Source organism: Somniosus microcephalus, chromosome 18 (genome assembly GCF_052327205.1).
Source record: "Somniosus microcephalus isolate GS21.2 chromosome 18, FLI_Smic_1.0, whole genome shotgun sequence".
Lineage (NCBI taxonomy): Eukaryota > Metazoa > Chordata > Chondrichthyes > Squaliformes > Somniosidae > Somniosus > Somniosus microcephalus.
The window spans coordinates 58,429,382-58,455,271 of record NC_141004.1 but is presented as its reverse complement, the minus strand read 5'-3'; the positions used below and the strand labels follow the sequence as shown (position 1 = coordinate 58,455,271).

At 45.2% G+C, this 25,890-nt stretch overlaps 1 long non-coding RNA gene across 1 annotated transcript; it reads left to right on the top strand.

The window, feature by feature from the left end:
* Window positions 1-902: 902 nt before the first annotated feature.
* On the top strand, window positions 903-17,270 carry LOC147105303 (uncharacterized). Its single transcript, XR_015081729.1, has 3 exons — window positions 903-4,768; window positions 12,345-12,501; window positions 16,823-17,270. It is a non-coding gene; the product is annotated as an uncharacterized LOC147105303 (long non-coding RNA).
* The last annotated feature ends 8,620 nt before the right edge of the window (window positions 17,271-25,890 follow it).

Here is a 25,890-nt window from a genome sequence, read left to right as displayed (position 1 = left end):
CTTGTGGGGAAGAGCATAACTAGAGGCCATCAATATAAGATAGTCACCAAGAAATCAAATAGGGAATTCAGAAGAAACTTCTTTACCCAGAGAGTGGTGAGAATGTGGAACTCGCTACCACAGGGAGTGGTTGAGGCAAATAGTATAGATGCATTTAAGGGGAGGCTAGATAAGTATATGAGAGAGAAGGGAATAGAGCATAAACTGGTTGGGCCGAATGGTCTGTTTCTGTGCCGTATACCCTGTGTAATCCCATGTAAGGCTCCCTGATGTCACTGCTGGACCAAACGCCAACTGCAAACGAGATGTGTTTATCAGATGGCACTGCCCTTCAATTGGACAGAATCTGCTGAGACTTCCCATTTCCTCTGAATTCAGAAACTCATCTGATGCTGCTCCCCTGTTTGTGTCTACACGTAACCTCCAACTGACAGAGCAGCCAATGCTCAGCACATTGGTGATTCCTGCGTTAATATTGTGGTATTTGCTTATTGCGGTGAACTGGATGTTCCATGATTCATTTACACACGCTGACTCTTTGCTAAGTTTCGATGAGGTGAATCATCTCGCTGCAGAGAATCAAGTCCGACAAGTTGTACCACACCCATCAGAGCTTGGCTCGTGGATTTCCAGAACGGAGTTGGTTTTCTCTTTACAATGAAATGGAGAGCAGCAGGGATGCACCGTGTCAAACTAAACATATCAATCTCCCCTCCTATAAATATCCATGTCCATCTCTACAGTCACCTCCAAGCAAGATCACCTTCTCTTTTTAGCTGGTTGCTAGACACTGGGATAGATTGTGTTTTTATTGGCCTACAGTTGCCCCGTGTCTAAGAATTTTCATGCGACAGCTGAGAATGAAGCTGCAGGGATCTCACAGGGAGCAGAGTTCAGGGAAACCTCCGTATACCAGCAGGGAACAGCATGTTACGCCGGATACCACTGCGGCTGGAAATCTGATGACAAAATCAGAAAGAAGCTGGGAATACTCAGTAGATTAGTCATCCTCGGTTCCGAGGGACTGCCTAAGAAGAAGAGGTGGAAAAACAGAAACCAGTCGAAGTTTCTGGCCTTAAGCCTCTGCCTCGGGACTAGGGGATATTACTGATGAACAGCTTTAAAAAGGAACACAAAGAAACTGTTTCCATTGACAGAAAGGTCGAGAACCAGAGGACATAGAGTTAAGGTGATTGGCAAAAGAACCAAAGGCGACATAACAAAAAACTTTTTTACGCAGCGATTGGTTAAGATCTGGAAATCACTGCCTGAGAGGGTGGTGGAGGCAGATTCAATCACGGCTTTCAAAAGGGCGTTGGATAAGTATCTGAAGGAAAGAAATTTGCAGGGCTACAGGGAAAGGGCGGGTGAGTGGGACTAGCTGAAGCGCTCTTGCTGAGAGCCGGCACGGGTTCGACCGGCTGAGTGGCCTTTTTCTGTGCTGCATTTATTCTATGATGCTATGATTCTATAACAAGGCAAAGGGGCGAAAGAACGGGATGTAAGGCACAGAACAAGATCTGAACTGCCTTTTCTGCTTTCCTGCTTTGTTGTGTTCGCTGACAATCCATAAACTAATAACATTATTTCGGGATTTATTTTCTCCCACTTTCTCTCCACCTATAATGAGTGGACAGGCGACCTGGTCCCAGACCTCTGCTAATACTCTGCCATGACCAGTACTACGAGTTGCACAGTGCATCAGGATATCACTCCCTTACATTGGAGATTATACTGCACCAGAATTTACTGTCAAAATAACGGTGAGGCTAATGACGTAAATGGTACAGCAACTTCTGGCGGTTAAACGCGAATATACAAAAGTTGCTGTCTGAGTTACGCCACTCCACCATTAGTTTTGCAAAAGGGCATTTCAACATGCATTGAATGTCATGAAGTTGTTGTATTTCTGCGGTAGATACAAACTAAACTTGCCACCATAAGGTTTGAAATGGGGATGTTCGCTGATGACTGCACAGTGTTCAGTGCCATTCACAACTCCTCAGATAATGAAGCAGTCCATGCCCGCATGCAGCAAGACCTGGATGACATTCAGGCTTGGGCTGATAAGTGGCAGGTTACATTCGTGCCACACAACTGCCAGGCAATGACTATCTCCAACAAGCAAGAGTCTAACCACTGCCCCTTGTCATTCAACAACATTACCATCGCCGAATCCCCCACCATCAACATCCTGGGGGTCACCATTGACCAGAAACTTAACTGGACCAGCCACATAAATACTGTGGCAACAAGAGCAGGTCAGAGGCTAGGTATTCTGCGGCGAGTGTCTCACCTCCTGACTCCCCAAAGCCTTTCCACCATCTACAAGGCACAAGTCAGGAGTGTGATGGAATACTCTCCACAACACTCAAGAAGCTCGACATCATCCAGGACAAAGCAGCCCGCTTGATTGGCACCCCATCCACCACCTTAAACATTCACTCCATCTACCACTGGCGCACCGTGGCTGCAGTATGTACCATCTACAAGATGCACTGCAGCAACTCGCCAAGGCTTATTCAGCAGCACCTCCCAAACCCGTGACCTCTACCACCTAGAAGGACAAGGGCAGCAGGGAACACCACCACCTCCAAGTCACACACCATCCTGACTTGGAAGTTGCTGAAAGTGCGAGCTGATAGGACGTGTGTATTCGCAACACCAAAGTTCTGATGTCTCTCTGTCTCAGCTGTCTCTCATTCTGCCAGCGCATTTCACACCTAATCTAGAGCCGTCTTTTGTCTCTTTACTAGTCCTATCACCATCTCGTCTCGTTTTGAATACCTCTTAATGTCTCTTCACTTCTCTTTTGTTCTTTAATCCCCATTTCCCAGCCCCCAAACTGGCCTTTTAATCTGTTTCATTTCCTGTGTTTTTTCAGTCCTGACGAAGGGTTTCGACCTGAAACGTTGACTCTATTTCTCTCTCCACGGATGTTGCCTGGCCTGCTGAGTTTTTCCAGCATTTTCTGTTATTTCAAAGTTCTGATTGTTCCCCTTGGATGACAAGACATGATTGCTGATTGGTCCCCTTGGAGGACAAGACACACTCAGCAGTTTCTCTGGAATGTGTAATTAGATCCTCCCTGCCTACGTAATCAGTGACTTTGCAAAGTGTAACTCGAGCCATTCTGACTGCCGACTCCAGACAGAGCAGAGCTCACTTGGAATAGAGAGAGCTCACCCTCGCAGGTTGAGACCTTCTCCTCCCCCCTACCCCGCAAGTTCCTGCCCCCCCCGCAAGTTTGTGACCTCCCCCCAAGTTCCTGATCCTCTCCCCCGCCCCAAGTTTCTGACCTCCCTCCCCCCCACCCCCAGGTTCCTGGCCTTCCTCCACCCCTGGGTTCCTAACCTTCTCCCCCTGCCCAAGTTCCTCCCCCCACCCTCCAGGTTCCTGACCTTCTCCCCCCACCAAACTCCTGACCTTCCCCCAACCCCTCCATAGATGGGGCCTCGAGCATGGGCCACGGATTGTTAACAGGTTTATTGGGTATGTAGTGAAGAGTAACAGCTTTCCAAGAAGTCAACCAGGTCTAGGGGGAGGAGAGGGAGAACGTGGTGCGGGTGTAAAGGGGATGTGGTTGGAAGAACGTGATCCGTCTTACCATCTCAATCTCGTTCTCGCTCTCATCCCCCCCTCTTTAGACCTGGATCACGATCTTCCCCAATCCCCACTGTGCCCCCCTCCCCTCCCCACCAACCGAGTTCCTGACTTTCTCTCCCCGAGTTCCTGCTCCCCCTGCCTCTCTCTCTCCCTCTCTCTCTCCCCCCACGCATAAAATGTGAAAACCCTTGTCGTGCAAGGGCAAGTCTAACTAATGGCAGACACAATTAGATGCCATCATTGCGACAGCAAAATCTGGCCCAGTGTTGACTGGAAAGAGGATTTTGCCATCTGGTGGCCAGAAAGAAATAGCAGTTGGAGTGGAACACTTCTTGTGGTTTAAACTGCTGCCTGTGCATCTGATTTGAAGTACAGGTATTGTGAAGACACAATTCTCACTCAGATAGAGTAGTGAAGACAAAAGTAAAATGGAGCTGACGTAAGAAAACTACTAGGCACTTGGTCTAAACGTTAAACAAAGCTTTAATCAACTGTTTTACAACATGGAGGTCTAGTTGTGTCCTTCACTTGTTCCTGTTAAGAATGTCCTGCGCAAGCTGGGCCCGTGCCCGAGTATTTATACTCTCCCTGGACAGCGCCACCCGCAGGCCGCTCAGTTGATTCATGTCAGGAGCTATGTGGAATCCTGGGGGATTTACTGTTCTCAGGCCACAGATTAAATGTCACATCAGGGAGTCTGACAAATGCGATGCAGGTAAAGAAGATCTTGAATTGTATTCTTTACCAGTGGTCCAGTCTTTTGTATAACACTCTCTCCCGCCACACCTCCTCAATCTGCCCTGGACTAATAAATTAATCTTTGCTCCAGAGATCCAGGTCCGAATTCAGAATATCTTTCACTTAACAGAGCAGAAAATTAAGTGAAGTCCTTTGGTGTACTTAAACCTCTCTCTGACATTCCAGTGGGATTCTCTGAACGAGCTGTATATATTGCACAGGGGTTTAATTTGCAATCCCATATCCCCTGACTCTGGGGACCTGTTAACAACTCTAAAATCCCAGGATTTCAAGATTGTGGCAGTGAGGATGAATCTTACCCAACGACTAGGAACAATGCTGCATAGTGATTGGGTGAAGAGCAGATGGAGCTGGAAGGAGACGGACAGGAAGGATGGTACAGCTGAATGAGAAGGGAGAGGAGGTGAGTGAGAAAGAAAGAAACTGGGACAAGAGAAGTGAAAGGAGTGTAAGGTGTTTGGTTTCCTCATCCTTACAAGGGTTCTTTGACTCTGGGTTTTACAGGAACAAAATGGTAGACGACACAAAGGTTTAAGTTCAATCCAAAACTGTTAGTTTATTAAAACCAAAAAAACAGACAAAAACCTGTTGAAATTTGGCTGAAACTTACAATCACCCATCCGGCCGGTCGTTACCGGTGTGGCTTGTAGGCCTGGATCAGAGATGACCTGTCCCCGTCCTCCTTTATCTGACTGCAGCTGCCTAAACAGCGCAAACCCCTTGTAGAGTCAACTGATACTTACAATCGCCCGTCCGGCTGGTCGTGGCCGACGTCGATTGCAGACTGGGAGCTGGAGATGACCATCTTCCCTTCCTTCTTACACCTGGCAGTTGCTGTAGTCAGAGCTGGCTTCCGAGAGTGAGAGAGAGAGAGAGAGAGAGAGAGAGAGAGCTGTGGTGTGGTTCCTTTTTACAGCTCTTCCGTCACGCCTTTTCGAGTCTGGGCCTTCTCCCAACTCTTGTTTTCCAACACACACCTAGTAATCCAAATCACAGGATATGTACAGGGCTGAGGGATGGAAGATAATTCCTTATCTAGTCTCCCCCCACCCCTGTGGTACATATTTAATGTGATTTAGTCTTACTGCTGATGTGTTTTGCCCAAGGTTAAAGTGTTTTCCATTGAGGCCAGGAAGTCCATTGTTCCAGCGAAACTGGTATCATTGTCTTATCCATTGAAGATCCATCGAAACCCATTAAAACACGAAGTCTCATTGTCAAAAGTTAAATCACCTATCGAGACGCTCATTGTCCAAAGTAAATGTCTTTTCCAAAGTTAAATTAAAACTCACAGGTGTGTCTGTGCTTCTAGGTTTTACCTTACCACTGGGCCAAACAGGCTTCCAGCATTTTGCTATTGTACAGGGTTTTTTTGAAATCTAGAGGAGCTAGAACTGGAGAGGTCCTGCAGGATAGAGAATGTGGAGCGAGGCAGAGGTGATAGATTGACCTGGGGGCAAAATAAAGGTCTCCTTAGAGAAACTGTCAGTGAATGAGGGAGAGGAGGTTGCAGGAGCCTGAGTTTGAAAGCCTGTTACACGTTGGTGAGTGTGAGCAGGCAACTTTAGGCATCCCACAGGCTTCAGTAACAAAAATCCCAGGTTACTGCGGCAGCAGGTTTAAACACTTGTCAGATTGTATTGGCTCAGTATCGTAGGGAGTTGCGGCTCTTCTGTCTGGTAATGAAACACAAAGCTTGTTAGCATCGATGGAGGAGACGGCAAAGGGAAAGTAACGGTAAATCCCAATCCCAATCCCCATCCAGGGATGGCAGGATGTGCAAGGTTGAATCCTGAAATCCCGAGATCACAACAGATGTTGCAAAGCTTAACTTAAAGCGTAACTTTATTTGAAAGTAATCGCAGACTCTACTGCTGCCCTGACTGAGATCATCTAACTCAACCCAAAATGTAGATCAAATCTGGGAATTTCTCAGCTCAGTACAGTTGCGGGTGAATGTTGAGTTATATTTAACTGGAACATAGAAACATAGAACGTAGAAAAATAGGAGCAGGAGTAGGCCATTCGGCCCTTCGAGCCTGCCCCGCCATTCAATATGATCATGGCTGATCCTCTATCTCAATACCATATTCCCGCTCTCTCCCCATACCCCTTGACACCTTTTGTGTCTAGAAATCTCTCTATCTCCTTCTTAACTATATTCAGTGACTTGGCCTCCACAGCCTTCTGTGGTAGTGAATTCCACAGGTCCACCATCCTCTGAGTGAAGAAATTTCTCCTCATTTCAGTCCTAAATGTCCTACTCTGTATCCTGAGACTGTGACCCCTAGACCCCCCCCCCAGCCAGGGGAAACATCCTCCCTGCATCCAGTCTGTCTAGCCCTGTCAGAATTTTATACGTTTCAATGAGATCCCCTCTCATTCTTCTAAACCCTAGTGAATACAGGCCTAGTCGACCCAATCTTTCCTCATACGACAGTCCTGCCATCCCAGGAATCAGTCTGGTGAACCTTCGCTGCACTCCTTCTATGGCAAGTATATCCATTCTTAGGTAAGGAGACCAAAGCTGCACACAGTACTCCAGGTGTGGTCTCACCAAAGCCCTGTATAACTGTAGTAAGACATCCTTGCTCCTGTACTCAAATCCTTTTGCAATGAAGGCCAACATACCATTTGCCTTCCTAACTGCTTGCTGCACCTGCATGTTTGCTTTCAGTGACTGGTGTACAAGGACACCCAAGTCCCTTTGTACATCAACATTTCCCAATCTATCACCATTTAAATAATACTCTGCCTTTCTGTTTTTCCTATCGAAGTGGATAACTTCACAGTTATCCACGTTATACTGCATCTGCCATATATTTGCCCACTCACTCAACTTGTCTAAATCGCCTTGAAGCCTCTTTGCATCCTCCTCACAACTCACAATTCCACCTAGTTTTATGTCATCAGCAAACTTGGAAATATTACATTTGGTTCCTTCATCCAAATCATTGATACATATTGTGAATAGCTGGGGCCCAAGCACTGATCTCTGCGGTACCCCACTAGTCACCGCCTGCCACCCTGAAAAAGACCCATTTATTCCTACTCTCTGTTTCCTGTCTGTTAACCAATTTTCAATCCATGCCAGTATATTACCCCCAATCCCATGTGCTTTAAATTTGCACACTATCCTCTTATGTGGGACTTTATCAAAGGCTTTCTGAAAATCCAAATACACCACATCCACTGGTTCTCCCTTATCTATTCTACCAGTTACATCCTCAAAAAACTCCAGTAGGTTTGTCAAATACAATTTCCCTTTCATAAATCCATGTTGACTTTGTCTAATCCCATTGATATTTTTTAAATGTCCTGCTATCATATCCTTTATAATAGACTCTAGCATTTTCCCTACTACTAATGTTAGGCTAACCGGTCTGTAGTTCTCTGTTTCCTCTCTCCCTCCTTTTTTAAATAGTGGGGTTGCATTTGCCACCCTCCAATCTGCAGAGACAGTTCCATAATCTATAGAATTTTGGAAGATGACAGCCAATGCATCCACTATTTCCATGGCTACCTCTTTTAGTACTCTGGGATGCAGATTATCAGGCCCTGGGGATTTATCGGCTTTCAGTCCCATGAATTTCACTAGCACTATTTTTTTACTAAATACTAGTTTCCTTTAATTCCTCCTTCTCACTAGACCCTTGGTTCCCCAGCATTTCTGGGAAGTTATTTGTGTCCTCTTCCATGAAGACAGAACCAAAGTATTTGTTTAATTGCTCTGCCATTTCCTTGTTCCCCATTATAAATTCTCCCGTTTCTGACTGTAAGGGGCCTACATTTGTCTTCACTAATCTTTTTCATTTTACATACTTGTAGAAGCTTTTACAATCCGCTTTTATGTTCCTTGCAAGTTTACTCTCATACTCTATTTTCCCCCTCTTAATCAATCTCTTGATCCTTTTTTGCTATACTCTAAACTGCTTCCAATCCTCAGGCTTGCTACTTTTTCTGGCAACTTTATATGACTCCTCTTTGGATAGAAACATAGAAGATAGGAGGAGGAGTGGGCCATTCGGCCCCTCGAGCCTGCTCCGCCATTCAATGAGATCATGGCTGATCATCCAAATTCAGTACCCTGTCCCTGCTTTCTCCCTATATCCCTTGATCCCTTTAGCCTTAAGAAATATATCCAACTCCTTCTTGAATATATTTAATGAATTGGCCTCTACTGCCTTCTGTGGTAGAGAATTCCACAGGTTCACCACTCTCTGGGTGAAGAAATTCCTCCTCATTTCTGTCCTAAATGGCTTACCCCTTATCCTTAGACTGTGACCCCTGGTTCTGGACTCCCTGACCATCGGGAACATCCTTCCTGCATCTAGTCTGTCCAGTCCTGTCAGAATTTTATAAGTTTCAATGAGATCCCTTCTCATTCTTCTAAACTCCAGCGAGTATAAGCCCAATCGACCCAATCTCTCCTCATACATCATTCCTGCCATCCCAGGTATCAGCCTGGTGAATCTTCCCATGTCCGATTTCACCCCCCTAGAGCATCTCGGTCAGGATAACGGTACAAACAGAAAGACTTCCGCCAGCAAGACAGGCAGTTAGGATTTCTGCAGGAGACAGAAAAATCGGGGGGTCATTTTCATCTTCACCACTTGGGCGCTGAACCGGCGGCGTCCATCCCTTATAGAAAACGCCCAGTCTTCATTTCCATTAATTTCATTGGTTTCTACAATGGGCAATCTGCTCAGCTGGTAGTGACAGCGACAATTGCCCCCATACAGTCTGTCCCTTATTGTGCTCAGAAACTGTAAAAAATTGAATAATTTGAATTACGCAATGTAAGCAACAGCAAAGTGGGAAGTTAGTGCTAAAAAAAATTAAATATAAAATAATTTTAATTAAGCGACTTTGAATGAAGAGGTGCAGACTGTAAGGGATCACGATTCATTGGTGGAAGCCAGAGGACAAGTGAGCTGGAACAACCTCCCCCGAAACAGACCGAAACACTGAGCAGAGCAGGGACTGAGGCTCTTTCTTGTCCTGGGGCTGGCTGTGGATCGAGCCAATGATCAGGAACATGTTTAAGACTTTTCAGAATGACATTCCACTCTGTGAGCTGGTTAGACAATTCCATGTGGGATGTTTTTTTTTGTTTGAACTGAGGACTCAAAGTACAAAGAGAATTAACACGACAATTTGTGCGGTGCCTTAAAGTGAAAAACGTCTCAAGGTACTTCAGGGAGGACAGAAAATAACTAAAATAGATAAAGGAGAGACAAACGTAAATTTAAAAGAGTAAGTGAATTTCACAGACCTCGGGGCTGTTATCATGAAGAACCGTTTAATTTTATGTGACTCAAAAAATCTGGGGTATAAGTGCATTCCTGATATTTATGCCCTGCACACAACCTTGACCTCCAGCGCTGGTTCCACCAGAGTATGTGGGTCAGGGAGGGCAGCTAATCTGCATGGGGCCAGTAGGCACCTGTGCCACTGACCAGTTTGCATCTCGGCTGCCCCAAGCTGCCAGGATATCCAGGGTCACTGCCCGGCCTGGGGGCATGGTGTCTGGGCTCTGTTCCCTCCACCAGGGGTGGGGGGGGGGCGCTGTAATTACAAAAAGGATACAATGTTCTCTTGTGTTCTTCAGAGGTCCCTAGCCCGTAGGGTACACTTGCACCCATCAGGAGGCTGGTCTACCTCTTCCCCTCTGGTGTGCTGACCTCCAACCTTACGCCAGATCCTTGCGAGGCTGAGGCATGCAAACCCCCAGTGTAGGAGGTCCCTACCCCCATACCCCACCCCCGTATATTGATGCCCCTGTATTACATTGCCTATGACCACACTTATGTCTACCCTAGACTTAGTGAAGAATCCAGTCAATCACTGATTGAGGCTTGTGTGGACATGAGGAAAATTGGCAGTGGCTGAGGTATGGTGTCAGCATACCCCCGACAACTGGAGTCACTGATACATCTGGCAGAAGCTTACGCCAAAGTACGTTTTTCTGGAAAAAGTGGAAAATATAGATGTAGAAGCGGCGATGCGCCTTCACCGTGAGGCTCTGAAATAGTGTGTCACTGACCCAGAGGCTGGATATATATATCCTTACTACAGGAATGAGTGCCACTGCTCGTAAACGCAAGGAGGAATTAGCTTAAACCTTGAAGATGCTCATACAGTCTAAAGGCAAAGCTGCAGATATGAAGTACCAGCAGCTTTTTAATGATCTGAGGTGTTAGTCTGATGTTGCTATTACCAAGGATATGTAAGCACAGCCAGGATCCAGCATTTATGGGTCCCAGCAACATTTGCAGCCGTTCCAGTGGACTCCTGGCCACTTCCCTTTATGTGGCTGCATCCCTTTAAATTTACCCACCCTTAAGGGCTACTTAGATGCAATCTCCTACCACCTTGAGCAAGCTCCCAATGCTGGGCCCAGTATGGGACAGATCTGGACCATGCTATGTAAATGAAGCTGACACTACAGAATGGGGTGGATGCCAGATATTGGCCTATTTATTGGACACCTATATAGAAATCCCCGAGTGACGATATGCTGTGCTCCTGGTCTTGAGTATTATAGACTTCAGGAGCAACTGGTTGGAGTCTTCTACGACAGCAATATACTGCGGATGTTGGAAATCCGAAATAACAACAGAAAATGCTGGAAAAACTCAGCAGGTCAGGCAACATCCATGGACAGAAATTTGAGTTGACGTTTCGGGTCGAACCCTTCTTCAAAACTGGAAAGAAAAGATCGATCGGAGGCAGGGCTGCGATCGGACAAAAGAATAAAAGAAACAAAAGAAGTAAAAAAGAGACAATAAAAGGTGTTAGAAGCTAGATGAGATGGTAATAGGCTGAGATTGGGTGTAAAGTGTTCTGGCAGGGCAAGGGATAGCTGCCAGGTGTGAGAGCGAAACAAAAGGAAAGGTGGGGGGGGGGGGGCGGGGGAGAGGAGTGGAAAAATTACAAGAAAAAATGAAATAGGGGCCGAGGTTATGTTAACTCGAGGTTAACTCGAGGAACAGCACCTCATCTTCCGATTAGGCACTCTGCAGCCTTCCGGACTCAATATCGAGTTCAACAATTTCAGATCATAACCTCGGCCCCTATTTCATTTTTTCTTGTAATTTTTCCACTCCTCTCCCCCGCTCCCCGCCCCCCCCCCCACCTTTCCTTTTGTTTCGCTCTCACACCTGGCAGCTATCTCTTGCCCTGCCAGTACACTTTACACCCAATCTCAGCCTATTACCATCTCGTCTAGCTTCTAACACCTTTTATTGTCTCTTTTTTACTTCTTTTGTTTCTTTTATTCTTTTGTCCGATCGCAGCCCTGCCTCCGATCTATCTTTTCTTTCCAGTTTTGAAGAAGGGTTCGACCAGAAACGTCAACTCAAATTTCTGTCCACGGATGTTGCCTGACCTGCTGAGTTTTTCCAGCATTTTCTGTTGTTATTTTGGTTGGAGTCTTCTGTTGCTTTGTTTCTTGTGTCACTCTGCACATTCTGCGTTTCAACAATCCAGCCTCAGTGGGATGCAGATGTCGGCCTCTACAGACAATCACTATATTGTAAGATCGAAACAAAGGCGAGATTGGCATTTATACAGCGCCTTTTCATATCGTCAAAACATCTCACAGACATTGAATTACCCCTCGGGAGTGCAGTGAATGTTCCGATGGTAAGTCCTGAGCAGATAAGAACCATCAATGCATCAAACAGCAGCCCCAGTGCAAATTACAGCTACTCTCCATTCATAATAAATAAGCTGAGCGTCAGGCACAGCCTGGTACGGTCCGACGTTCACCTATAATTGACACCCATGTGAAGGGCTATTGTTGCTGCAACACGCAGAAGCTTTTCCAGCGGACTCTGAAACTGCCCGTAACCCGGGCTCTGCTGGCCTCACTGGAGTCAGTTCATGTGCAGCACACGCTTGGCGTTATCTGTGTTTTTGTTTCCTTTTGCTATTTCTCCTCAGTTTCCTTCCCTTTGTCCCCTCTGTTCCTGAAGGTGCGGACTCTTGCTGCGGCACAGTTCTTGGAGTGCGAGCCATCCTCTAGTATTCGACCCACACGGCCAGCCTTTCACCGCAGGCAGGAGATGAGGCTGCCCCCACCTCGGAGCCAGGACTCAACCTGCCCCTGCAGGCAAAGTGATTACTCTATCTGTCAGTAAAGTTACAGGCCTATTTTATTATCTAGAAATAAGGCAGTCACTATAACTGGTTTACAAAGTGGCCTGTCTGTTTAAAAAGCAGTCTGTGCATGACCTCGTCTTTATCTCTCTCTCTATGGTGGTGCAATTAGAAACATAGAAACATAGAAGATAGGAGCAGGAGTAGGCCATTCGGCCCCTCGAGCCTGCTCCGCCATTCAATGAGCTCATGGCTGATCATCCAAACTCCTTACCCTGTCCCTGCCTTCTCCCCACATCCCTTGATCCCTTTAGCCTTAAGAAATATATCTAACTCCTTGAATATATTTGATGAATTGGCCTCAACTGCCTTCTGTGGTAGAGAATTCCACAGGTTCACCACTCTCTGGGTGAAGAAATTCCTCCTCATCTCTGTCCTAAATGTCTTACCCCTTATCCTTAGACTGTGACCCCTGGTTCTGGACTCCCCCGCCATCGGGAACATCCTTCCTGCATCTAGTCTGTCCAGTCCTGTTAGAATTTTATAAGTTTCAATGAGATCCCCTCTCATTCTAAACTCCAGCGAGTATAAGCCCAATTGACCCAATCTCTCCTCATACGTCATTCCTGCCATCCCAGGTATCAGTCTGGTGAATCAATTCTCGAGCAGGAGGGGGGTCTGCGGGAATGCTTCCTCCAAAACTGCTGAATGTTTACATTACAAATAGTACAGCCTGGTTAGCACTTCTAAACTACACATCGATAAGATTTTAATCTTAAAAAATGGACATTTGGGTTTTCAACACCCCCCCCCACCCCCACCCCAAAGCATTGCCCTTGGTTTCTCTCCCCCCGCCCCCCCCCCCACCAAAGCACTCTCCCACTCCCCACCTCCCCCCCCACTCCCTCAAAACACTGCTCCAAACTTGTCTCAGTCTCAGAGTGCTGCTTCCAGCTTCTTCTCTCGCTCTCTAGTCTAAATGCTGCTCCTGTCTCCCGTCACCAGCACAATAATGCTGGTCCTAGTGTCCCGACGTTCTCCACCTCAAGACCGCTGCTCGCCCTTTCCTCCTGCTGCAACTGATACACAGTAAGCGAGACTTCCCAATCTCATAACTCCACCCATAGTGCAGGCACAGTGGGAGCAGCAGCAGCTAGGAGCTCAGATGCAGTTCTTGTGGTGACGGGCCTGGGCCACTCTGATTTTGGTGGACACATGGACAGGGCCCTCAGAATGCTGACTGCCCATGTCAAGCATGAACAGTTAGCATGTGCGCTTGCTGTTGGCTGTTAAAGTCCCATTGTAAAGTGAAATGAGTTTAGGCAGCGTGCCTTCACCCCAGCCGCAGAAGTGGTGCCCACTTGCTGCACCAAGGGAGGATCTCAGGTTTGTGCTCATCCCAGTCAACGTAAGGGTAGGAGCGTTACAATTGGCCTCATCTGGCAGAGTTCCTTCTCTTGGCATCTACCCTGCAACTCCTGCTGGGAGTGTATGTACTTTACTGTTGAATGAGGACAGGAACCAGCTTGACTGAGCTGCCCCCACGGAGAATAGCCTAACAACATTCACTGTCAGAGCTCACACTTGAATAACGGCCTCTTGAACATAGCGATGGACAACGACCACAGCCCAGCAAGGAGCCAACACTTTCAAGAAATATAATTTACAATGTGAAAAACTAGATTACACTCAGGGTATAACAAAGAATGTTGGCTGTGGTGTTTATACAATAGGTTGAACAGATGTGTAACACATTCTCAACTGGAGCCATATTTGGAGACCAGCGATGAAATGTGTACAATGGCAGAGAAACAGATGTTTTACAATGAATTAATGACCTCTTTGCAGGATCTCCTGAAGCAGTTCTTACTTTTGGATTTGTCACCTGATGAGCTTCAGGCAAAATAGTAGTAGGAAAAATAAAAAAGCAAATTATTATTTAAATGGGGAGAGATTACAAAATGCTGAGGTACAGAGGGGTCTGGGGGTCCTTGTACATGAATCACAAAAAGTTAGTATGCAGGTATAGCAAGTAATTAGGAAGGCAAATGGAATGTTGGCCTTTATTGCAAAGGGAATAAAATATAAAAGTAGGGAAGTCCTGTTACAACTGTACAGGGCGTTGGTGAGACCACACCTGGAGTACTGCGTACAGTTTTGGTCTCCTTATTTAAAGAAGGATATACTTGCATTGGAGGCAGTTCAGAGAAGGTTCACGAGGTTGATTCCGGAGATGAAGGGGTTGTCTTATGAAGAGAGGTTGAGCAGGTTGGGCCTATACCCATTGGAGTTTAGAAGAATGAGAGGGGATCTTATTGAAACATATAAGATTGTGAAGGGGCTTGACAGGGTAGATGCAGAGAGGATGTTTCCCCTCACGGGGGAATCTAGAACTAGGGGGCATAGTTTCAGAATAAGGGGAAACCCTTTAAAATCGGAAATAAGGAGGAATTTCTTCTCTCAGAGGATCGTGAATCTTTGGAATTCTCTTCTCCAGAGAGCTGTGGAGGCTGGGTCATTGAATATATTTAAGGTGGAGATAGACAGATTTTTGAACGATAAGGGAGTCAAGGGTTATGGGGAGCGGGCAGGGAAGTGGAGTTGAGGCCAAGATCAGATCAGCCATGATCTTATTGCATGGCGGAGCAGGCTCGAGGGGCCAAATGACCTACTCCTGCTCCTATGTCTTATTTAGGCTATATTTAAGAACACAGATACAATCTGCAAAAGACCATGAATGAGAAAAGGCAATGGAGATAACTTTACAGCTGCTGGTGTTTTACCTGTAAGGTTCCATCCCATAATGTGGTGGCTATTATTGGATGCATGCTGCTTCGATGCATAGTCTTGTTGTAAGCGAGACAGCCAATGAAAGCTTGTACATACTCCTTATATTCAGTTACATGTTCAAGGGTTTCCTGTGAATCATAAACATGTTTAAGTAAAGCATCTGAAAGCCATCAAAATTGGGTTAAGTCAAATGAATAGTCAAACCCTCTTTCATACGTACACGGATATTGTCAACATTCATTCCAAAATACATGGTTCATGACCAGTTCAACATTCCACTCTTCACAATTTTCAAAGAACTTTGTGATAAGCAATTCAGCAGCTCCCATGTGGCTTCTATTATCATGAACACCCTTGGAGCTGGAATAATCCAAGTACTGTACCGTCAGTTACTGAGCACGTGACATAAGAACATAAGAAATAGGAGCAGGAGTAGGCCATTCGGCCCTTCGAGCCTGCTCTGCCATTCAATGAGATCATGGCCGATCTTCTGCCTCAACTCCATTCACCGGCCCTATCGCCATATCCCTTGATGCCCTTATTGGTTAGAAATCTATCGACTTCTGTTTTGAATATATCCAATGACTGAGCCTCCACAGCCCTCTGGGTTAGAGAATTCCAAAGATTCACTACCCTCTGTGTGAAGAAATTTCCTCTCATCTCAGTCCTGAATGGCCTACTCTTTATCCTGAAGCTATGGCCCCTGGTTCTAGACCCCCCAGCCAAGGAAAACATTCTCCCAGCATCCACCCTATCAAGCCCTGAAATAATTTTGTATGCTTCAATGAGATCCCCTCTCATTCTTCTGAATTCAAGAGAATACAGGCAGTGGCACATTCTATCCCCATTCTGGTTTGTACAACAGGTGCCAATGGTTTTGTTCTGTCTCTTCATATACCCTATTCCATTTGACAAGTCCATTAGTAACATATAGAAATCACTACAGAGTGAAAATACACTAGGCACTAACTGAATTATCAACTCAGCAGCTCTTAGCTGTGCTTTTCATGAAATGGTGCATAGCCCTGACTCAGAAACATTGTGTACCGCAGTTATTCAGACTCTCCTGATTCAGTTCTGCTCCAGTGTCCAGCTCTGGTTCCCTATGGATTTTCTTGGAATTCTGAAGGATGGGAAAACTTTGAAAAATCGGATAACATTGATACTTGTAATTACCCTGCTGAGATTGTTGAAGCTAGCCTGATACAGGAAAAGGGTGATAATACAAACATAAAAGAAAAGGGAGGTTGAGATCTGATTAACAGCCCAGGGAAGCACCATGAGGATTTTCTGCTGCTGGGAAGCACAAAGACCATGGGGTAGAAATTGGTCTCGGGTGATGGTGTAATATGGGTGGTATTGAATGGACCATCTGTTATATGCCCCACCCTGTAAGAACACACAATTTGCTATAACCTTTACTGTAACTTGACCAAACTTAAAAGTTGACAACATTTTATGTACCATCATGCTTCGTGAGGATGAAAGACTGGTTGCTGTGAGAAATTTGCAAAATAAGATGCTACGGTTGTAAGCTGTGAAACTGCCAATTGTCTTTCAACAGATACAGAAAACAGACTTTGAAAGTTCTGTGGGAACAGACTATTGAGTTGTGGAATCAGTGCAAAAGCAGAAACATCTTCAGACTGTGGAATGTAACCGGCCTTGAAGCCCATGGATGCTTAATGGACTATTGATAAGAGTAACTGAAAAACAACTAATGCCGTATAGTTAGGGACATGTACGCAGTGGGAGAGTTGCCAAGTTTTGGGGTATAAAAGACCACTCGCTGCTGCAGCCAGGCGACCTGGTCAGTTGCCAGAAATCATACGTCTAGTCACTGCCGGATTGACCGCTTGCTGGTGTTAGTACAAATGTGGTGTTTTGCTCGAGCTTAAAGTAAAGGGATAGCTCTGTGTATGCGGACGTATAATTGGGAATTATTATACGTTACATAACTGTCAGATGCTTACTTGTAATCTCTTGCTGATTTTTAAATAAAAGAAGTTTTTCACAGATTCATTGGGTTTTATGGTGTCTGTTCAATGGGTCTGAACTTTGGAAACTGTTTGACGGCGCGAGGGGCAATTTCCGCACATCTTACAGATTTTGGTGCCCGAACAGGGACCCGTTCAGAGCAGGCAATAGCAAAGTCAACGGATGAGTTAGTCACTAAGTATGTGACAGGGAAGTTGCCCCTTCAAGAGGGGTGGGTACAGGTCCTTATAGATGTTGATGATCCAGTATTGGAGGCTGAACAGTGGACCCAAGGGTCCACGTGCCGACCGAGGTTAAGGAAATCCATTTGGTTATTGGCCTATCAGAGGCAGGTTAAATCTGATGAAAGGGTAAAGATCAAGTTAAGGAAAGAAACAGAGGAAGAAAGGGAACGTAGAAACAGGCTCAAGGAAAAGTTGGGACAGGAGGAGATGTGGTGTAATAAAGAACAATACCTCGAGAGCCAGTGTATAAATAATCAGGATCAGTGCGATGCCTTGTCAAAAAGAACTATCTAAACAGAGACATCAGGCAGAACAGGCAGAAAAGGTCAATGAGGACCTGAAGGTTGTGTTTAGGGTCACCCAGAAACAGGCTCCAGAGGTACGGAGTGCTCGTGGGGACCACACTGAATGTAACAACCAGATTAAGAAACTGAAGGTGAAGCATAACGAGCAGGAGAGAGAGTGGGAGATAAAGAGGAAAAAAGATCGAAGTTGAAGGCTAACCAATCTGAAAACTGAGCAAAGGAAGGAAAAAAACAGGGATTTGGGGAGCTGGGGAAAGCTACTGAGATGACGATTTAAAAGAAGGGGGAAAAAAAGAGAAACTTAAAGTTTTACCGACATATCAGCTTCTGTGCCGAGACAAATAAAACACAAGATTTGCTGAGTGAAAGGAACCTTAAAGGATGTTGGAATTTCAGTTTGTGTGAAGGTGTGTGTTAAAGTATGGAAGTTTTCCTGACTATGAATTTTAAGAAGTTACAGTATTCCTTTTGTCTGAAAGTCTGTCTTTAAGAGAAAGTGTCTGTTGTGCTTGTTTTAGCTCCACCCACTTCTCTGTGCATAGAGCTAAAAGTCGTTTAAACCTTTGTTGGATGTTGGAAGTTTTAAGAAAGTATGAGTGTGCTAAATATGTTCATTTCAATTTAAGATTGTGTACCTAGGAGTGGGCGAAACTTTGTGATTTGCATTTTTAAGTTAAAGACACTGCTGTGGATATATTTTGACTGGGACGGCTTGTACAGCAAACTGTAAATCAGAGGCAGTTTGTTTTACAAAAGATAAGCTTCAGCCTTGAAGCTACGGTTGCCATGGTTTCTGATCGTGTCTGGTAGAAAATGAATCTGGACATTTTGAAAGTACTTTGTTTTAATTGGATTACAAAAAATTGCTATTGTTTGATTTTATTTTTAATCAATTTGAACGTTTACAAAGCACTGTCTTCTTAATTTGGTTACTGCAAGTCCGAGACGTCCACTTTCTAAGTTTTTGACAAGTAGCCTATGCTGAAATAAAGAAAGGAGAAAAGGAAAGGTTCTGTCCCTTTTCTACTTTCAGTGTCGTGATGTCTGAAAAAAACTTTTATGAATGTTTCGAAGCTACAGGCTGAGGGAAGCTCCTCCGTCTTTTTCAAGTGACACTGGTTAGTTGAAGATGGTTTTGAATTGAATTGGAGTTATTGAGGCTAATTAATCTCTTTAAGCCAGACTGTTATTGTGGCCACAGTGAAATTCTGGTTGGTGTAAATTGTGTGAAAGCCTCTAGTTCCGGACATGAGGCAATCACATCAATAATTGTTTTTTTTTAAATTTCTGACCAATTTCAAGTATGTGTGACCAGGGGGAAAAAAAGGAAACGCTATTGTTGTGTGTAGAGTTGTTTCACAGAATGTTTATGATGTCTGATGTTTTTACCTGCTGAATTGAATTGATCAGAATCTTTGCAAGTTTTAAGGGCACAAAGATTTTGCAAAAGTAACAGCTTTTTTATCGACAAGCTGTGAGAGGCTGTGTGACACAAGTTGATATTGATTGATGGTATCTGGGTTTGTCTTCTTTTGAAAAAAAAAGTTAATTAACATTTTTCGATTGGGAAAGTTTTTTTTACTTTACGTGAAGTGATGCAATTGCCTGCGTCTGACAATTTGCTCCGCCTTCTCACAAACCTGCAAAGGAGTTAACCCTTTCCGCTGACAGCTGGTTTTTTTAAATACACCACACAACAAATTTTTATTGCTGAATGAAATTTAAAGGTATTGGACATTATTAAATTTAAGATTTTTAATTTGAGTGGATGTTTCCCCACAGTGACAGAAGGGAATCAGGAATTGACGAATTCAGGAAAGCCAAAATGGATTGTCTGTTTTTTCTTTTAAGCAGGAGTCCAGATGAGTGTTGATGACGCAAGGTTACCAAGTGGGTAGAAGCTTCCGCGTGCAAGTCAGCCACAGCATTGTGGACGGCCAAGACCCAAGTTAGAGAGGTATTCTCCAGATGGGGGCTCCCTTGAGTGGTAGAGTCAGATCAGGGAAGTCATTTTACAGGTAAGGTAATGCAAGCCACGCTGAAATTGCTTGGAATTGAAGGGAATGGCATGTGACCCACAACCCACAATCATCGAGGATTGTGGATAGAATGAACCATACGTTGAAGTTGGCCCTGTGAAAGGAATTAAACGAACAGCGCACTAAGTGGGATGAGGTACTTCCCCTAATCCGGAGAGGAGAACAGTTTTTAAAAAAAGCGAGAGCCGGAGCGGAGAACAGTTTAAAAAGAGCGAGAGCCGGAGAGAAGAGTTTAAAAAAGAGCGAGAGCCGGAGAGGGAACCCGGTTACCAGGACGCCAAGTGGGACAGCCAGAGGTAATGTGCAGGCCAGGTGTGTGGAGGAGACACGCAGGCTACTAGAGTCACCAGCGCCATGGAAAGGATATTAAAGAGTCGCTGTCGGCCCAGTAGATGGCGTCCGTACCATGGCGGGTGAAGACTGTCGGGCAGGAGTGCGGGAAAGGCGGAGCGAGGCGAGAGCAGACCCTATTGTGATGGCGCCGATGAAGATGGCTGCCGTCCTTGCGGGCTCCGTGCGTACCAGGCAGCTAAGTGTCCTTTGCTGCTTGGTGCGCTCGGTTCGTTAAGAAAAAAGCACTTCACTGACTGGATTTCACTTGTTGTATTTGGTTATGTGACAAATAAAATTGAAATTGAAATTGAAATTGGTAACGGGGAGACCCATGCGAACCCCCCACACACCTGTTGGTCCCCACACTGACTGATAAACAAATTAAGGAGGTGACTCGGAACAAATTCCTGAGCGACCTCTGGGAAACTTTAAAGGAGATACACCTGAGGGCCGCCCACAACATTGGGAGGGCACACCGACATAATCAAATGCATTTAGCCCTGTGTAAAACCCAGGAATGGGAGGGGGGAAGCAGGTAATGGTACAAAACTATGCGAGGGTGGGAGTCCTTGAACCCCTCTACAAGGGGTTGTATAGCATTGTTGATAAAGCTAGTCCCATGGTGTATGCGGTTCGGTTGCCTAAGAAAATTAAGTGGTTTCATATTAACCAGATGAAGCTTTTTCAGCCCATCTGCAGGTCCAGAAGACGACAAGCCACGATTATGAGCATGGTGAGCCGGATTTATCCTCTCCAGTGGGATGTTCAAGAAGGGGTGCCTAACAGGGAACCCCCACCCAATGAGGTGCCCTTGCCTGAAGTGGCGCCTCCACAGGTACAGTATGGTCCAAATGAATGTGGACAGGACACGGGAGGAGCTGTAGAAACCTCCCCGGCCCCAAATCCGGAACTAACCCCTGTCCACAGACAAATTCAACAGACCCCTCCTACCCCACAGAGCGTAGAAGAAATATAGGAAGTCCTGTAAGAAAATTAATATTGAAGGCCTGAACTAATGGGAGGACATCGGGTGCAAGGCCGGGAGTAACACTCCACTTTTGTCCCTTATCCCCACAGGCAAGAAGATATATAAAATGAAGGAATTATTCTGGCCAATGATCGGGATTCTGCTCTATCTCAAAGATTTCACATCAGCCTATTCGGCATACTGGACCACCACTAACTATTTTCCCTATAATAGTTCGATTGCAGTTTCCCCGGAGACACCACTCGAAACACTGCCCTCCAGTGCATCAAGGGTGATTGTGAAACCGTGTGTTCAGGGACAGTGTGGGTTACCATGTATGAGGTCCAGGAAGGTAGCGAGGGTTTACATAAAATGCAAAGATCGTCCCACCGGGCCAAGTTCTTACAAGCAGAACCAGGTGACCATTCAAGGTCTTATCAGATAGGGAACCCTCGGGGGAATGTCGGAAGCCCGACCCAATCCCGAGCAGCGGGAGACACTCTTTCATGTTGGCCCCGATGGTGGAAAATTCATGAGGGAATTTACGGATGTGTAAGCCCAAGTGGGGTGACAGATAAGTTCCAGTCAGATGATTCGGATGGCTTGTCCCTGATTGAAAGGGATGTGACCAGTTGTACGATGTTTGCCCACAATAGAGCCAAGAAACTCTATCAATGGTATAGCAATGATACCGGTATTAGCACCTATCACGTAAAGGGATGTAGTGTCTGAAGTGCAGTTATACATGCAGTAAAATTAAAAGTTCGACCAAAAACCCCTCTCCCTATAAATAAAATACAATCCCGGGAAGGACAACATAAAACCCAGGTCACTTGCCCTAAACACACCCCGGGACCGACCAATGGGTTGGTGGTGATCCCAATTCGGAGGATATTGTACCATGATGTGCATCATGAGGTGGTGCCGGTGATATTGAATCTGACTGAGGTGGGACTACCGAACTGGCGCAAACCAGAGGCAGCGTGGTTATATGGGAGGATGATGCAGGAGTTAATAGAGCGATTTTGGGAGAGGACCAGCACAATACTGGCGGAATCGGAATTAGAGCCGTTATATCGCGAGGGCTCAGGGGATGGTAATGGAGTTAACAATAACTTTGGGGAAAATAGTACCGAGATCATTGAAGAAAACGATGTTGGTTACGGGATTAAACAGAACCATATCAGAAGGCGAGAGGGTCTGATCAATGATGCAGCAATTGTTTTTAATACTGGAACCTCCCTCGTTAATAGCCTTGATTTGACTAATTGGAATCAATCCGTAAAGGCAGTTAGAAAGCATCTAAAGGAAATTTTGAACAAAATGAATGGCCTAAAACAGGAGGAATAGGAAGAGGACCAAATTATGACCATTCATCTGTAGGATGTGGTTAAATATTTAGAATCCCATGCTAAAAAGATAAACCAAATTTTAAATGAGGATCGGAATGCTTCTAGTGAGGCCGGGCGGGTTTTTCACTAAAAAATAAGCATTTTTAATCAGAGTGTCTAGTCCACCACCTGTGAGTAACCTGATTTTAAATAACTGAAAATGACTTAAAAAAACTATACAGAACCATTTGCTAGTTACATTGGTGTACAGTAGTCAGTTTCTCAGTAACTTAAAAGAAAATTCAAAAGCTTTTAAAATGGGCCTAGTAGTGTCCTATCGCCTAAAAAAAAGCTTAATTTCAAGAGCCTCCTCGAAGGCCCGCAAACAGGCGCAATTAGTGGAAAGTCGCAATGATGATTAATTCGATCTGGTGGCATGGCCAGTTTTGTGGGCAGGGCCGGCTTCCAGCGCGATGTTTGTTAATCTAGCGCAGAAGATCGCGGAAACCCGATTTCCGCTGGACATAATTTGCGCTCGAAATTCCGCGAGCTTTGGCCCTTCCGCTGGTTTGGCCAATTTCGGGCGAATTGCGCTGAAAAAAACAGCGCCACCGAGCGGAAACTCCAGGCTGGGGAGTCTAAGCCTAACAATCTCATTGCAGTTGAGGCAATGCCAAGCATATCCCAGATTCTCGAACAGCTACCAATGATTCAAATTCCATTCTTATCAATGTTCACTTACAATTGAACCTTTCTTTGAGAATGAACATGACAAGAGTAAGAGCTGCAGCATTTAATGTACTAGGGAAGCTAATCAGATTTAGAAATATACGACAGAACCCTGCATTTACGGGACATAGGTCTATTGCACTTTGATCAGCTTGCGACTGCATCTCAGTGACCAGAGCAATGAGGTTTAAAAAAAGGTCTGCAAATCAGTGCCGAATTTCATTTGGTCCAATGACGGCGTCAGAAAACATACGCAAGATTTTTCAAAAGCTTTCACTGAGGAGACTATTATTATGGGATATATTTAAACAACGTATCCAAGCGTATTAAAAAGATCTGCCGGACAGGATCATTTTCTATGTGGCAAGCTGTGTTCCCTTCTTTCACCAAAGTACAACCTGAGATGAAGACAATGTTGTCACATTTATGAGTTTTCTCATGACCAGTTAATTCCAGGTTGCATTCTGCAGATCAGATTTGCAAAATGATTACTGCTTTACTATCAGATCATGTGCAAAGTGTCAGAATTGAAGCAATCATGGTGGTAAAGTTCCTCTGCATTTATTGAGGATCATAAGTGTCAGCCTTAGCTCAGCTGGTAGCACTCTTGCCTCTCAGTCAGAAGGTTGTGGGTTCAAGTCCCACTCCAGAAACTTGAGCACATAATCCAAGCTAAACCTTCGTTGCAGAATGCTGCACTGTTGGAGATGTTGTCTTCAGGATGAGATGTTAAACTGTCTGCCCTCTCAGATGGATGGAAAATAGCTCATGGCACTATTTGAAGAGGAGCAGGGGCATTCTCCCTGGTGTCCTGGCCAATATTTATCCATCAACCAACACCAAAAACAGATTGTCTGGCCATTATTGCATCACTGTTTGTTGGACCTTGTGTGCAAATTGGCTGCTGTGTTTCCTACATTAAAACAATGACTATAAAAGTTCTTCATTGGCTGGAAAGAGCTTTGGGACATCCTGAGGTTGTGTACACTATATAAAGTACCTTTATCAACAACAATAGTGTCTTTAACATAGAAACATGGGCCATGGTGCTTCACAGAGGGACAACAAGCCAAAGGAGACATTTGGAAGGGTGACCAAAAGCTTGAGGAAGGTTTTATAGGAGAGGGGGGTGTTTAGAAAAAGAATTCCAGAGCATGGGGCCCAGCTGGCTGAAGACACAACCACCAATGGCACAGCACAGGGAATGGGAAATGCACAAGAGGCCAGAGTCAGAGAAACAGGGATTTCAGCTCGAGGAGGTTATGGAAATAGGGTGCGGTGAAATCATGGAGAGATTTAATCACAAGGATTTGAATTTTAAATTTAAGGTTTTGGGGGACCGGGAGCCAATGAAGGTCAGCGGTGATGAGTAAGTGGGACTTGGTAGAAATAGTGTACGGGAAGCAGGGTTTTTGAAGAGTTGAAGTTTATGGAAGGTGGAGGATGGACAGCTGGCCAGAAGAATAGCCGAGTCTGGAGGTGACAAAGGCATAACGGTTTCAGCAGCAGATGGGCTGACGTAGGGGTGGAAGCAGGTGATGTTACAGAGGTGGAAGTAGGTGGCCTTTTTGATGGAGAGAATAGGAGTATGAAAGCTCAGTGTGGGTTGAATAGGATATTGAAGTTGTGAATAGTCTTGAGACAGTGGCTAGGGAATGGTTAACAATTGTGGCAGTGGCCAAAAATGATGGTGTTGGTCTTCCTACTGTTAAGCTGAAGGAAATTGTGAATGTTGGCCAAGCACTGACCACAGAGGCAGTGGAGGAGACAAGAGAGGTGGTGGAGAGGTAAAGCTGGGTATCATCACTTTACATGTGGAAGCTGATCCGATATTTGCAATGATATGACCAAGGGGCAGCATGTAGTTGAGGAAGAGGCAGGGCCAAGAATAGATCCATGGGGGACTGTGGAGATAACAGTGTAGGGGCGGGAAGAGATGCTCTGGCTACAACCAGGTAAGAACCAAACGAGGGCAGTCCCACCAAGTTGGATAATGGAGGAGAAACATTGGAGAGGATAGTGTGTAAGGCCATGTCAAAGGCTGCAGAGAGGTCGAGGAGGGATAATGCGGTCACAGTCACGGAGGATGTCATTCGTGACTTTGATTTGTGCTGTTATGGGAGGGGCAGAAACCTGATCGGAGGGGAATAAAACCAAATACAATAAAAATTAATTAAAATTTTTCCTGGGCTGTGAAGTTGATTTATGCCAGACAGTAAGTTATTGGTATTAGTGCTGTACAATGAGAGACATTTTGCTCAAGGCTTTTATCTGCAAACAAGTGGTCAGGAAATAAGATAATTGCAGCAGACACTGAAGAATGCAATGAAATTTCAGGTTAACTTTTTCATTCAAGGCTTCTAAGGCGGATCAGAGAATCTAGCTCAGAGTTCAGTGCACCCAATTCGCTGTGCTCCTGATTCTCTGTACCCAATTCTCCTCTTTTACTTGGCTGTGGCTTTATGTCAAGATTTATTTCCGCCAAAGCTGGTTGCAGCTGCTGTTTTGAGTTAAGGAGGATGCTCTCTGGTGTGAATGCATTAACTGGCTTTGTTTGTATAGTCCTATCACTGCACTTGCGTAATTGCCATGGTTTGGAAATCGAGGGGGCACCGACACTCCTATATTTGAAATGTTATTACACTGCTGTGTTGGTTGGTGCAGACTGTTGACCAGTTTGTGTGTGAGTTGCAGAGCCTGGTTAGC